The sequence below is a fragment of the Enhydra lutris genome, unplaced genomic scaffold (assembly GCF_002288905.1).
Source record: "Enhydra lutris kenyoni isolate GAN:26980312 unplaced genomic scaffold, ASM228890v2 scaffoldscaffold3, whole genome shotgun sequence".
In the NCBI taxonomy this organism is placed as follows: domain Eukaryota; kingdom Metazoa; phylum Chordata; class Mammalia; order Carnivora; family Mustelidae; genus Enhydra; species Enhydra lutris.
In genome coordinates, this window is record NW_019154087.1 from 87035667 (window position 1) to 87049002 (window position 13336).

The following is a 13336-nucleotide window of genomic DNA, read 5'->3' on the forward strand; positions in this document are numbered from 1 at the left end:
AAGGCTTTCTTTTCCTTTGAGCGACTCTAGTCCAGGCATGGCTAGACCACAGAGATCATTACCCAACCCCTGCCCCCCCATCCAGGAAATCATGAGGAATCTGGGCTCTACCAAAGTGGCTTGGCTCTACATTTCCCTATTATTCTCATGCCGGACATGCTGGAAGGCACAATTCCCTTTCTGTGTTGGGAGTCCCTGGCTTGAAGACACATAGCAAAAGCTTATCTCCAAATACAAGTTTTAGACAGGAAGTGCAAAGAGCATGACTTGACTCAAAATATGTTATGACAGCAACGATGAGGCTGCAACCCTAGTATACTTTTGATAGAGTTACTGTTACCATTTCCAATAGAGAGAACCTCATTTGGTAATTTAATGCATGATGCATGGACCACTAACTTCCTCAAGCTTCCTAGGATGTGCAGAGTGCTCTAGATGGCAGAAATCAATGGACAGACCAAAAAAAAAAAAAAAATCACTTACGTTTGGTCTCTCACATTCATAGATACATACACACATAGAGACACACAGGCACACACATACATGGGTCCCAGTCAAGTTCTCTGCATATTGACTTGTGAATAGTGAATTATTGGAGTTGTTACCCTCCATACCTTGTACAACCATCCGGGCTCCAAATGGCAACAATTTTATCAACTCCGTAAATGTACATCACTTAAAGAAATCTGTCATAAGGAGATTCAAACTATGTTAACAGCAAAATCTCTGAGGTGATCAAAACATATCATTAAAAACTTGATGGATAGAGGAAGAAGACGAAAGGATTGCCTTCTCCCTCTGGCTTCCTGCTGTTCTGGACTGAGAAATTAGAGAAAGACACTTTATTTTCCTGGGTTTAAGTTAGCTCACCTTTAAAATAAGAGTGTCTAATGTGGGAAGACAAAGATGGAATAGTGAAACGGGTTTTGGAATGAGACTAATTTATTCTACTACGCATTAATAATGATACTTAAAGAAAATTATTTAATTTGTCAGAACCTCAATTTCCTCAACTACGATAAATAAAAAGTGTTTAATTCATAAGACTGTGATAATTATTTATGTTAGTGTACATGTAAAAAAACAGCACAGAGCATGGCATATGGCAGCCATTCACTAGATGTTAGTTTCTCCTTTCTACCCTCAGAGTCCTCTTCCTTTTTTTCTTAATATTCTATAACCATCAATCTTTCTTTCAACACTTAAGTCATTCAAAGTATAAAACTCCACGAAAAACTTTACTTTAGTTTTTCTGACAGTCTGTATGTGACACCCTGACATTCTCCCACTCCCTATCCCCTCTCTTGGAATTATCTAAGAAAAAAATACAAATGTGTCTGTACTTATTTGTCAGCATCACGATCAGATGCTCCTTCTGGGAAGTTCTTTTCACTTTCTGGTGAAGACCATAGACATCCCTTCCCACTGGTGTCATTCACCAAGCAAGAGTAAACAGCATACTGTCATGCAAGGTTGAGGCAATGGCTTCTACCAGGTGAGCATTTAACAACTTAAATATACATAACAGTCTTGACTCTTGAGGATGATCTTGAAATGCTCGAGTTACTCTATGAAGGCAGAGTTAAACTACTTCTTGGCCTGTGGGACAGGAATAGAGAAGAAAAAGTATACATGTGGTCAAGGGTCCTGAAAAGGGATCCCATGAAATGAAACACAGAATTAGCATGCTTTATGAGCTATTTACTGCTGGCCTTTGAGAAGAATTGATAGCAGAAGCTGTAGGGATGCCATAGGGTATCAGCGACATCTTTATAGGGGTCTGACAGTCCTGAGTTCTGGCATGTTTTCTCCATTCCCAAATTCCTCATGACGATAAAATTACAAAGGGACATTATTACAGTGGGTCTTCTTTCATTTTCCCTTCAGTTTAAAGATCCTTGTTTAGTTTGTCTATCTATAACAACCACCACAAGTAAGAATGATGCTTATTGGGGCCAGATACCCTGGGAACCTGGGAAACAAATTCCTCAGGCTCAAAATTAATCCATTGTCAATTTTCTTATGATTTAAAACCTTTCTATAAGAGATTTAGTCTTCAGACTTAAAGATTAACATATATAAATTAGTAAGAGTCATTACCATCTTAGCATGATTTGTTTATCAGATCACTTCCCAGAGTCAAGTAGCCGAAAACAGGACCTATATGTTCAGTATGAGACAAAGCATGTTTTATAGAAAATAATTAGCCCTGGAAATTGATCTAGAGCAAAAGGACAAAGGAAAAAGTCTGCAAGGAACAAGTTGGGATCCACAATTATGGAGGAGAAGGGTTGCTGAAAACACAGCCCTCAGTTTTCCAGATGAAAAATGGCACTATACTCCAGGCTAAAAGGGGAAGGACCCTGTCCCAGAGCTAATCTTTTATTCATGATTTTTTCTAGGGCTGCCTACCCTGGTGCTGTCCAAGATTCTGAAACTTTTTGTTTGTTTTTGTCCCAAGTGTTTATCCCCCTCCTCTTCTTTTTCTTCCTTTATTCTACTGCTTGTACAGTAACTGTTAACATTTAATGACCACTCACAAAGTGAATGATACATACTGCATTATTAACTCACTGACCAATGCATACATACACTGAATCCAAAACCATCTAGTCTGTGCTTTGTGGACTCACATATCATCATCACGTCCTGAATTCAGTAACTCAGCGTTTCCTTTACCCTTTTATCCACTCTTCGATTCATCCATTTAATATTTATTAAACTCTCAGTATTAACCAAAATGCATGGAAAGGAGTAAGTGGCCCTTACCTCTGGCTCTATAACAGAATCAGAAAACAGCAGAAAAATCATTTGGGGACTTCGTCCATATAGAGTTGGGAGAGATGTGGAAGAGAACTAAGGGTCCAAATCTTACTGGAATAAAAATTCTAAATCAATTCAAGGATTTTTTTAAGTGTTTAAAGTATTTAAAATTTAATTATGTAAAAAACAAAAAAATATCTGCCTGAGAAAGAAACACAATATACAAAGTTAAAGGACAACTGACAAACTTGGAAATATAATTGAAGCCCGTATAAAAGATATATAAACAATACAATAGAAAAGAGAATAAAGTTCACAAAAAAACATTTTCTATAAAAGTTATTATAATAACTCTTAAGCATGGAAATGAATGTTCAACCTCCCTCCTAATAAAAGAGATGAGTGTTAAAATTACACTAAGATACCATTCTCTTCTGTCAGATTGGTAAAAATCTGGGAGTTTTGAAAAGCATTAGGATGGAAAAGCTGTAGGGGAACAAGTGCTTTGATAAGATGTTTGGGGCAAGAGTAAATTACAATTTTTACAGAGGGTAATTTGGCAATATCTATCAACTTTAGAAATGCCCAAAATATTTGACCCAGTAACCCAGTTTTAGAAATTTATCTTATAGATACTTCCACATACATGTGCAGTGATATATGCATATGATTATTCACTACAGCATTTTTGCTGCTGGGAAAAAAGGTTAGAAATGAAATAAGGATCCTTCAATAGAGATTTAATAAATTATAATGCATGCATACAATAGAATATTAGACTAGTATAAAAATAAAAAAGAAGGGGCTATATATACTGATATATAATAATCCCTAAAATATATTTCAAGGGAAATAGCAATATAAATAACTGTTCAGAAAGAATGCAGAAATGATAAGAAAGATTATTTATGTATAATTGCTCATAAACACACAATGTATTTTTTTTTTATTTCTTTTCAGCATAACCGTATTCATTGTTTTTGCACTACACCCAGTGCTCCATGCAATCTGTGCCCTCTCCAATACCCACCACCTGGTTCCCCCAACCTCCCACCCCCCACCCCTTCAAAACCCTCAGATTGTTTTTCAGAGTCCATAGTCTCTCATGGTTCACTTCCCCTTCCAGTTTCCCTCAACTCCCTTCTCCTCTCCATCTCCCCTAGTCCTCCATGCTATTTGTTATGCTCCACAAATAAGTGAAACCATTTGATAATTGACTCTCTCTGCTTGACTCATTTCACTCAGCATAATCTCTTCCAGTCCCGTCCATGTTGCTACAAAAGTTGGGTATTCATCCTTTCTGATGGAGGCATAATACTCCATAGTGTATATGGACCACATCTTCCTTATCCATTTGTCCGTTGAAGGGCATCTTGGTTCTTTCCACAGTTTGATGACCGTGGCCATTGCTGCTATAAACATTGGGGTACAGATGGCCCTTCTTTTCACTACATCTGTATCTTTGGGGTAAATACCCAGTAGTGCAATTGCAGGGTCATAGGGAAGCTCTATTTTTAATTTCTTGAGGAATCTCCACACTGTTTTCCAAAGTGGCTGCACCAACTTGCATTCCCACCAACAGTGTAAGAGGGTTCCCCTTTCTCCACATCCTCTCCAACACATGTTGTTTCCTGTCTGGCTAATTTTGGCCATTCTAAGTGGTGTAAGGTGGTATCTCAATGTGGTTTTAATTTGAATCTCTCTGATGGCTAGTGATGATGAACATTTTTTCATGTGTCTGATAGCCATTTGTATGTCTTCATTGGAGAAGTGTCCGTTCATATCTTCTGCCCATTTTTTAATATGATTGTCTGTTTTGACACACAATGTATTTCTGGAAGGATAAGAAGCTGATAATACTGGTGGCCCCTGGGGAACTAAAAGTTAGGGATGTGGGGGAAACAACCCCTTATGAACTTTTAAGTTTTTTGGTATTTGAGCCATGTGGATATATTGCTTACTAAAATAAAATAAAATAAATAAAAATAAAAATAAATGTTATCTTACAAAGTGATTGTCATTCCTTATGACTTCAGTATTGATCTTCCCCTCATCTAACTGTTCTTTCTTTTAGGGTTTGCGCTACCTGTGTATTGCTGTAATGATAAGGTTCTCTGCTACGTGCTATACTATGCTATCGAAATATATATAATATCAATAAATAATGTTACGAAACTGAGTGATTTTATGCTTCCATTTTTTACATGAGTTTATCTTGTCTTTTCTTTTGAGATTTTTCCCTGAGTAGCATATGAAAATAAATAAATAAATAACAGTCATTGAGTAACTTCCCTGTACCCTGGTCTGTTATGATGTCTAATTTAATCTCATAATAATCCTAGTCCTGAACAGTATCCTTCTTCATATTATACAAATGATAAATTTGAATAATTTATCAGAGAGGATAAATTATACAAATTTATCCTCAGAGCACAGAGAGGATAAATGGATTTCCAATGGGGACTCAGCTCACAAGTGGCAGCTGAGCTAAGACCGGAATGTATTTTTCTTGGTTTGCTCAATACTGCCTCCTTGTGCAAAAGGAAAGCAATGGTCTTTGTAGTTTCAGTCTGGACTATACATTGTAGGGAGGGATTGAGATTTAATGTAAATGCACGTAGCACATAACACGGCACCTGGGTGGTAATAGTTGTTTCCTAAACGTTGGTTTCCCTTACTTTTATATTCCTGTTCCTAGAAGGTTACTCTACATTTAGTTTTGCTCAAAATTACGAGATAACTCTTTTTTTTTTCCTGAATCAAAGAAATTGGAATAATAGTTCTATGGTAATAGAACTATCCCTGAGGAGGCATGCCAAAAATAATCTCAAAATGTGTTACATCAAAGTCTCCTGGGATAGAAAGGGCAAGTTTGTTATGCTCTGGGATGTCCTCTTCCCCTCCCGGTTTATGAGCTGAAAGGATCCCTTAAAGGGATCTGTCAAGACCAACTTTATAGTTTCATCCAGGTTGGGCATGAGCCACTTTATTAAGCCAAAGCAGAAGCTTATTGTGTCAGCTAAAATTGTACTGCTTCCATCCAGAAACAGGCAGGTCAACTAACGTTTGAAATATAAATTCATTCCAGCCCACTGCTTCAGCAAAGAAGGTAAACGGTGACAGAGGGCACCTACAGAGCACCTGTAATTTCACATAATTGGCCAAAGGACTTCATTGTTCCATCATGCAAATGAAAGATCATTAATGGGCAGTAAAAAGGGGTGGAGGGTAGGAAGAATGCGTAACAGAAGATAGTTAATGTTTTCAGGGGAGACTGGCACATCAGAGCTCTGCTGGAGTATGCAGTTGGCTAATTTCACTGAGGTATTGAACAAATGATAGATGGGGATAGTTAACAGGCACCATGACAGCAATAATGAAGATACTCCCTGCCAGCGGAAGACCTCTGCTCCTGCTTCCCATTTAAATGACTTCTCATACCACTGAATACCCACTTGTCAGGAGTACTGGTTACCTATTCCCTCATGGCTCGGGATGAGATGCTCTTGCTCCAAAAGACTGTCTGGCTCTCTACCACCAATCTCCCCATTGCCCCCCTTCTCCTCTATTAATGTGATTTACCTAGGAAAGTGCAAAGCTAGGAAATTGAGCTACAAGGAAAATTGAACTTAAGAGCAGCACTGCAATTTCTACCCAGTTTGATGCTTTTCATTGTTTCTAAGTGGCTAGCGGTCTTCACTGTTTGCAGGGCACCACAATGTCAGGACAGACAGCCTTTATATTTAATTGACTATCATTATGGTGCCGTGTTTATGCATCAGGAAGGTCAGATGAGATGTAGAAGGCCTGTGTAAGGTTTTCTAGAGACAAAGACCAAGGGAAACAGAACAGGCAATGGCATAGTATTGGGATGGAGGGGATTTCTGCTCTGATTTCAATCCTTCAGAGACTGATTAGTAGGAAGGTGAATGACTTCCCTAATGACAGGAAAGCAAGCCAAGACTACTTCATGAAATTTACACATACTATGAGTTTAGAATTATTTTAACCATTATTCCATTTGAGACCAGACCTAATAGGTGGAGTGTGTTTGTTAACCTTACAACCATTTTTATTTTCCCATTTCTTTCAAATAGGCAAGAATTCCATGATTTTACCTAGATAGTAACTATGCAATATATATCTATAAATATATATGTTTGCATATTGCCATAGCACAAAATTATATTGCGTAAAAATCCTTATATTATAAAAAGAAACCTGGAAATAGCAGTTTGATGTATGACAAGGAGAGTAAAGGTATATTTTAGACCTTTTCAAGCATAAGTAACTAAAAAAGACTCAAAAATGAAAGGAAATAAGTGACCAAATGTATTATTAATGATATTAGCTTTCCATTTGGAAATCACAAAGTTCAGTGTTGATTTAAATCTGAATGAAATAGGGTTGGGAGGTCAACATTCAGATTTCAGGGGACTTACTTAATAATAGGGAGAGGAATACTAAAAATCATAAAGAGAAATCCTATTTTTTTTTTTTTTTTTTTTTTGGTTTTTGCTATCCCACCTGGTCAAAGGAAAAGCATATCTATAAAACCTCTACTGTTTATGGAGTGTCTGTGATGGGCCAGGAGTTTGAGTCATTATTTGGAAACTCCAAAAGAACTTTGGGAGGCAAGTATTAGGATTCCTGCTTGGCCTTTGAGAATCCTAGAGTTTTGAGATGCAAGTTGACTTACCAAAGGTCATTCAATGAATGGATGTTTAAGCTTGGATTTGAGTCCAGTTCTATCTCCAAAATTTCTCCATTCACAGTGCTATACACACAGCAGTGTCAATATGACACAGAGGGTCCAGATGTCTCTGATAATCTTGGTGACCTAACCTTCAAGGACTCTTAACAGAATAGCTTGTATTCCCGGCAGAGTATTCACAGCAAGGTTTCCCTCTCGCTCTCATTGCTGCCACTTTTGTGATTTGGGGTTTCTCTTCCAAGACCACCTCCTCTCTAGCCCATCTCTCTGTTCTCTCCACTGTGCCCCTCTCAGCTCAATACAGTTAGTAAAACTTCATAAACATGTGCTCACAGTGTGAAAACCAGGCATAGATTAGGTTTGCAGAGGTCAGTTACTCCCACTGTTAGAATATGGACCTGGATGGGGTGGTTTTCATACTCACTCCCACCTTCATTAGCAGTATCAGCGGGCCACATACCCACACAGTCCATCATTTGTTTGTGGACCTCCTCACTTTAGTGTTCATGCAGAGCCTCACACGCAGACTGCTGGTGACACAAGGGCCAAGTATAATCCTGTGAAGTGAGGGTTCTTCTTGGAAGAGTTTACTATCAGGAATCAGATCTTTATTCTCTCGGGTCCTAGGTCCTTCTTTCAGGCCCTTGTCAAAATCAGGCCTTTGTTCATTTCTTTTCAGTATTGTTCCAGAATTTCACCTCTCGGGCTTATCTTTGCAGTTCTGCTTCCAGCTTTCGGCAAATGGGAGGTGTAACAGAGCAGAGGTGAAGAGTGCTTACTTTGCATATGTATTGGCCAAGCTACCTGGGACAAATTACCTAAAACCTTCTGAAGCTTGGTTTTCATTTTTTTTTTTTTTTTTTTTTTTTTGTTTGAGAGAGGGGGAGACTGAGAATGAGCACGGGAGGGGCAGAGGGATAGAGAGAATCTTAAGCAGGCTCCATGCCCAGAGCAGAAATAAAAAGTCAGAAGTTTAACCAACTGCGCTACCCAGCTGCCCCTCTCTATTGTTTTTAGTAAGAAAAATAAAGCAGTGCCCACCTCATGTGTTTGTTATGAGGATAAAATGACATAAATTTAAGGCTTGACACATAGAAAAGAAAGCACTTACTAAGGGAGAGCTGACACGATTCATATTACTATTATCATTATTCAAAGAGGTTTTTCTACTTCTGCCTCTCCTTTGCTTCTCTCTCTTGCTTCTCTTGAAAACCTCCCAGTTCTTTACAACTTCCTGTCCCTCATCCCTACCTCCACCCACCCCAGCAGCTCCCCCAAGACTCCCAATATCTTCTGCCAGGACTTCAAATTCTCCTGCCCCACCTCTCCTAGCTACTTATCTCTGGGACTATTGTCTCCTCTCAATAACCACATTAGCATAAATGTTATTATCTCTAAAATCCAATTAATTTCAATTACTAAGGCCACAGACAGATTGCCAGTGCTCTCAATTTGTGGATGATTCTAAGAAAGTAAGTGTTGCCTCTCACTTCAATTTTACATGGCTATAAGGACCAGGGAAAACAGATGTATAACCAGATACAGACCACCTCAAATCCCATTTACCCAATCACCCCAACTGTCTCAAGATGCAGGTTTTTCTAGATTGAAGACTTTTACAACATTGTCTGGCTTTAACTGGTGTCTGCCTGACATGGTCATACATGGCAAACAAATAAAGTGGACAAAAATGGTCAGCAAGAGGGATGGTAGGTGATGATCTAGCATGTACAACTGAAGAAGGGCTAACCAAAGACTGACTGTATGTGCACCTGTCTTGAAGATCCTAAAATTGCAATTTTACTCAACATATCCAATAACAAACAATTGAATCTTGATTAGTCCTACTTGATCTGTTTTATGAATTCCTTCAACATCTACTGGGTGAATGTCCACTGTGCACCTACCATGGACAGGCATTCTGTTCTGGGCTAAGCAGGGAAGAGGACAGACAAGGTGTCTTTCAAGCTTTTATTTGGTGGAGAAGATAGTCACAAGATATTTTGGTTATTTTTTTAAATTACTAATATTTCTGTTAGGTCTCATCAACATCATACATGAGAAGATATGGTAGAAAAAGAATCTTTTGGTCTCATTGATAATTTAGTATGTCAAGGCTATGTAGCCTCTGGGGCTGAGGAGGGCTTAGACTTTCTGTTAGTAGTTCTAACTCACAAGTTTACATTATGTTAAAAATAAGACAATAGGCCCCAAAGGGAGTCACTTATGCTAAGCTCTACATCACCAAACCAAGACTCAGTTACAGTTTCAGCTTTTCCCAAAAATGGAATCTTAGGTGAGTCAATCAGGAATTACTGTTGGCACTAGTGAGACAGTCTGCGTGATAGAGCCCTGCCATCCCTTAAAGGAAAGAGACCTTGCCACAACCAGCCCATTCTTTGGCAGTCTAACTTCCTTGTCCCTCTCCTTTCTGCCTATAAAAGCCATTCATTTTGTACATCTCCTCAGAGTTCTTTTCTTTTCTTTTTTAAAGAACTTTTTATTTTCCATCAACCTTATTTCTGTTTTGTTACCTTTATGGAAGCCCACTTAGTGGTTGTTCCTACCCATTCAGTGGCCTGAGCCATGGGAGTTGCAGACTAGTCTTCAGTGGCTGGCTGAGTACTCTAGTCTTCATTAGAGACCTACTGAAGACATAGAGGGCACCTGTACGCCTTCAGACTGAGAAGCAGTCAGCTCAGGAGCTAAAGCAGTCCATCCACCCTGAATTTCCTCCTTGGTCACTGCAGCAATGTGCTCTCCCTTTTCACTCTCTTCAGAATCTCTGTAGAAGAGATCAGGCATGACTTCCTATGGGTGTTTATGGGAAATGCACACTCAGAATTTCCTAGGTCAGCATCCACCACATCAGACCCATTGACTGAGCTTCCTTGTTACTGCAAAGGATGGGGATGTCCACATAGTGCAGGGGTGTCTGTGTTACACAGAACTGTGATAGGCAGGTTAATGTAAGAGGCCTCTGTGAGAGGCTAGTGGTCAGTCCTAGGATCAGTAACCACCAGAAGTCTTGGCTTCCAGAAGGCTGCCTGGATCTGGTTAGAAGTTTCCAGGAGGGAAGTGACCAGTGATAAGAGAGGCTCCAATAGCAGCAGCACACTTCAGCATAGCTCACTGGCCACAATTTCCGGATAATATGACACTGACATCAGCCAGGTTTTCTTTTCTTTTCTTTTTTAAAGATTTTATTTATTTATCTGACAGAAAGAGAGAGAGAGTGCACAGGCAGGGGGAGCGACAGGCAAAGGGAGAAGCAAGAACTCCACTGAGCAGGGAGTCAGATGCAGGGCTGGATCCCAGGACCCTGGGATCATGACCTGAGCTGAAGGCAGTTAACCCACTGAACCACCCAGGCGCCCCATCAGCCAGGTTTTCAACAGAAGCAATGGCATGAGCTGCCAGCAGAAGCTTCTCCCAGGTTCTCCTCAGATATATGATGTAGATGCCGTCACTTTTCCTATTGTAGATATACTGTTCAGTTTGGAGGTCTAGCCACCTAAGTGGGTTCCTGCTGCAAAAAATTTGAGGACATCCTCCTTCTTCATTTGCCGGACATCAAGGGCTCTGAACATCGTGAAAACTTCCCTTTAAGTTACAACAGGAACAAGGAACGCCATGTGAACCCCTCTTTGGGTAGTGTGGAAAGGCTTGGAGCTCCTTTCTAATTTGTTAGATGGATGCTACCCAATTCATGAATCATTGAATAAATCCTATAAATTTTTAAAATTTACTCAGTTGACTTTCTTTTTTTAACATTTAAGTTTGGCCCATTAGTGTATGTAATGAGCATTGTAACTCTATCAGTGGCCCTCTCTGCCCAGATAACATTGTTCTGCCCAGGACAGTGGCATATCCTAGTGCCCCCAAGCAATCATCTTCAACTGACAGAGTTAGAACTTGGGTCATAGTTCCTGGTTCCTTTGTGTTCCCAATTTTCTTTTAAGAGACATTTTTTTCTTATAGTTTTTCAGGAAGTATTTTAGTAACACTTCCACTGAGTACATAAAATGACAGGTCTCATGCTAGAAACATTGGATACATTTAAGCTTCAAACTGGACATTGTTATCCTCACTTTACAGAATAGGAAAGGGATGACTAGAGGGATTGTGACATTTCCCTTGGTCGTTCAGTTTGTAGATGACGAGGCTTGGACCACAGCCTTCACTTGGTACATGGAGTCAGACAAGCACACAGGCTGGGAAGAGGCCCTAGGCCAGTGTCCTGGCCACAGACTGCCACTAGCCAGCTGGGCTTAGTTACTTTCTTTGAGTGTGAGTTTTTGAGTATAAAACCAGTGTTTTGGCCTCTGCTATACACATAATATACATTTCTTAGGTGGCTAAAGCCTTGTGAAAGAGCCAAAGGGGTTAAAACCTATGAAGTGTGATGCTTAACTCCTAAAACAAGTGAGAAGGAGATGGGGTCTCCATTCATACCAACTGGGCATGCTGACCCCACAGATGGTGACTCAGGATACAGGTTTCACATCTGCAACTCTGCTGAACTAAGTCACAGTGGCTTGGGAAAACCCTGATCTCCAGGAGACCAGCAGCCCCAGGATAGTGTCCAATATGAGGACATAACAGGGGGTACAAGCTCCACTAAAGCCCAACACACTCATTTCCCCTTCTTTCTATTCAAGTATTTACCTGCTAGAAAAACTCCTGGCTACAGAGAGGCAGGTGGTCAGGTTGGACAGACAGGGAAAACCCTTGCTCTCTTGCCCCTCCTCCTTTTCCAGATTTTCAATGTTTCTCCTCTTTATTTTTGTTTATTCCCCTGTTGACCACACCCTTCCCCATTTCCTTTAGGGCTTCATTAAAGGCCGACCATCTGCCCCCAGTTAAATGGTTCTCTCTGAAAATTCAATCCCTGAAACAACAGCATCAGGTTCAATTCACAAAGGCTCAACTGTTGCATGGATAATTGAGAATGGAGTCCTCAGTGGCCCTCCAAATATATGTGGCTGGGATCTACCATGAGGAAGTACCGTTCCATGGGATCTCCAATAATAAATGGGGGTAAGTTGCTAGGGCCAGCAAATCCTACACTTTGCGGGGAGTCCTGGAGCGACCTGGAGCTGTTCTTCCCCTGATGGACCCAAGGGGTTTTCCAGGCTTCAGGGGATAAGAATAAACTTTCCAGCCTCTGGCCTGAGGCATTTCAAAGGACTTCCAGAATTAGAGATGCAGACAAGAGCCCCCTTCCTGATTTTGGTGTATTCTGTTAAAAAGAGAACTATTTCCTCCTTCCCACCTCTAGGTTTGCCTTAGCTCTCTCCCTGAGAAGCCAGCTCATCAGCATATAAAGTAATTGTGATAGAACCCCTGTAATGCTTTCTCTCTTAAGGATTTTAATACCCTTCTGAGTGACATTTAATATGATAACAGTCTGTAATTTTGACATGAAGCTGTTTTCCAAGAGTTAAAGTCCTAACAGTCCCACTGATCAGATTGACAACAGCTTTCCTGATCATTATTAAATTCCCCCTGATTAGAAAATGGGCTGGTTCTATTGATTTAAGCTCTTAGAGTTAAGCTAAGCTTTAGAGGACTTTCATGAGGCACAAAAAAGGCATTTGGTATTGTATTTTACTTTCCCAATTAAAGCACTTTTCAAAGTACAAATAGCAGACAGTCAAGCATTAGGCCCTGGCTCCAGGAAGAAGGGTGGGAAACATTTGTGCAGAACAGGGGACCAGAATTCAAGCCCCACCACTGCAGACTCTGGAAGGTGAGATACAAGAGCATGACGTTGGACATTCCCATAGGCAGGATGCTTCCGACTCCCAAAGGTGCCTGGGCCAATGACGCTTTGAATGCAATTTCAAACCTCCTGTA

At 40.1% G+C, this 13336-nt stretch overlaps 1 pseudogene; it reads right to left on the reverse strand.

Annotated features, from left to right (window-relative positions):
* Positions 1 to 9993: 9993 nt before the first annotated feature.
* Positions 9994 to 11067, reverse strand: LOC111153256 (annotated as a pseudogene).
* Positions 11068 to 13336: the final 2269 nt, after the last annotated feature.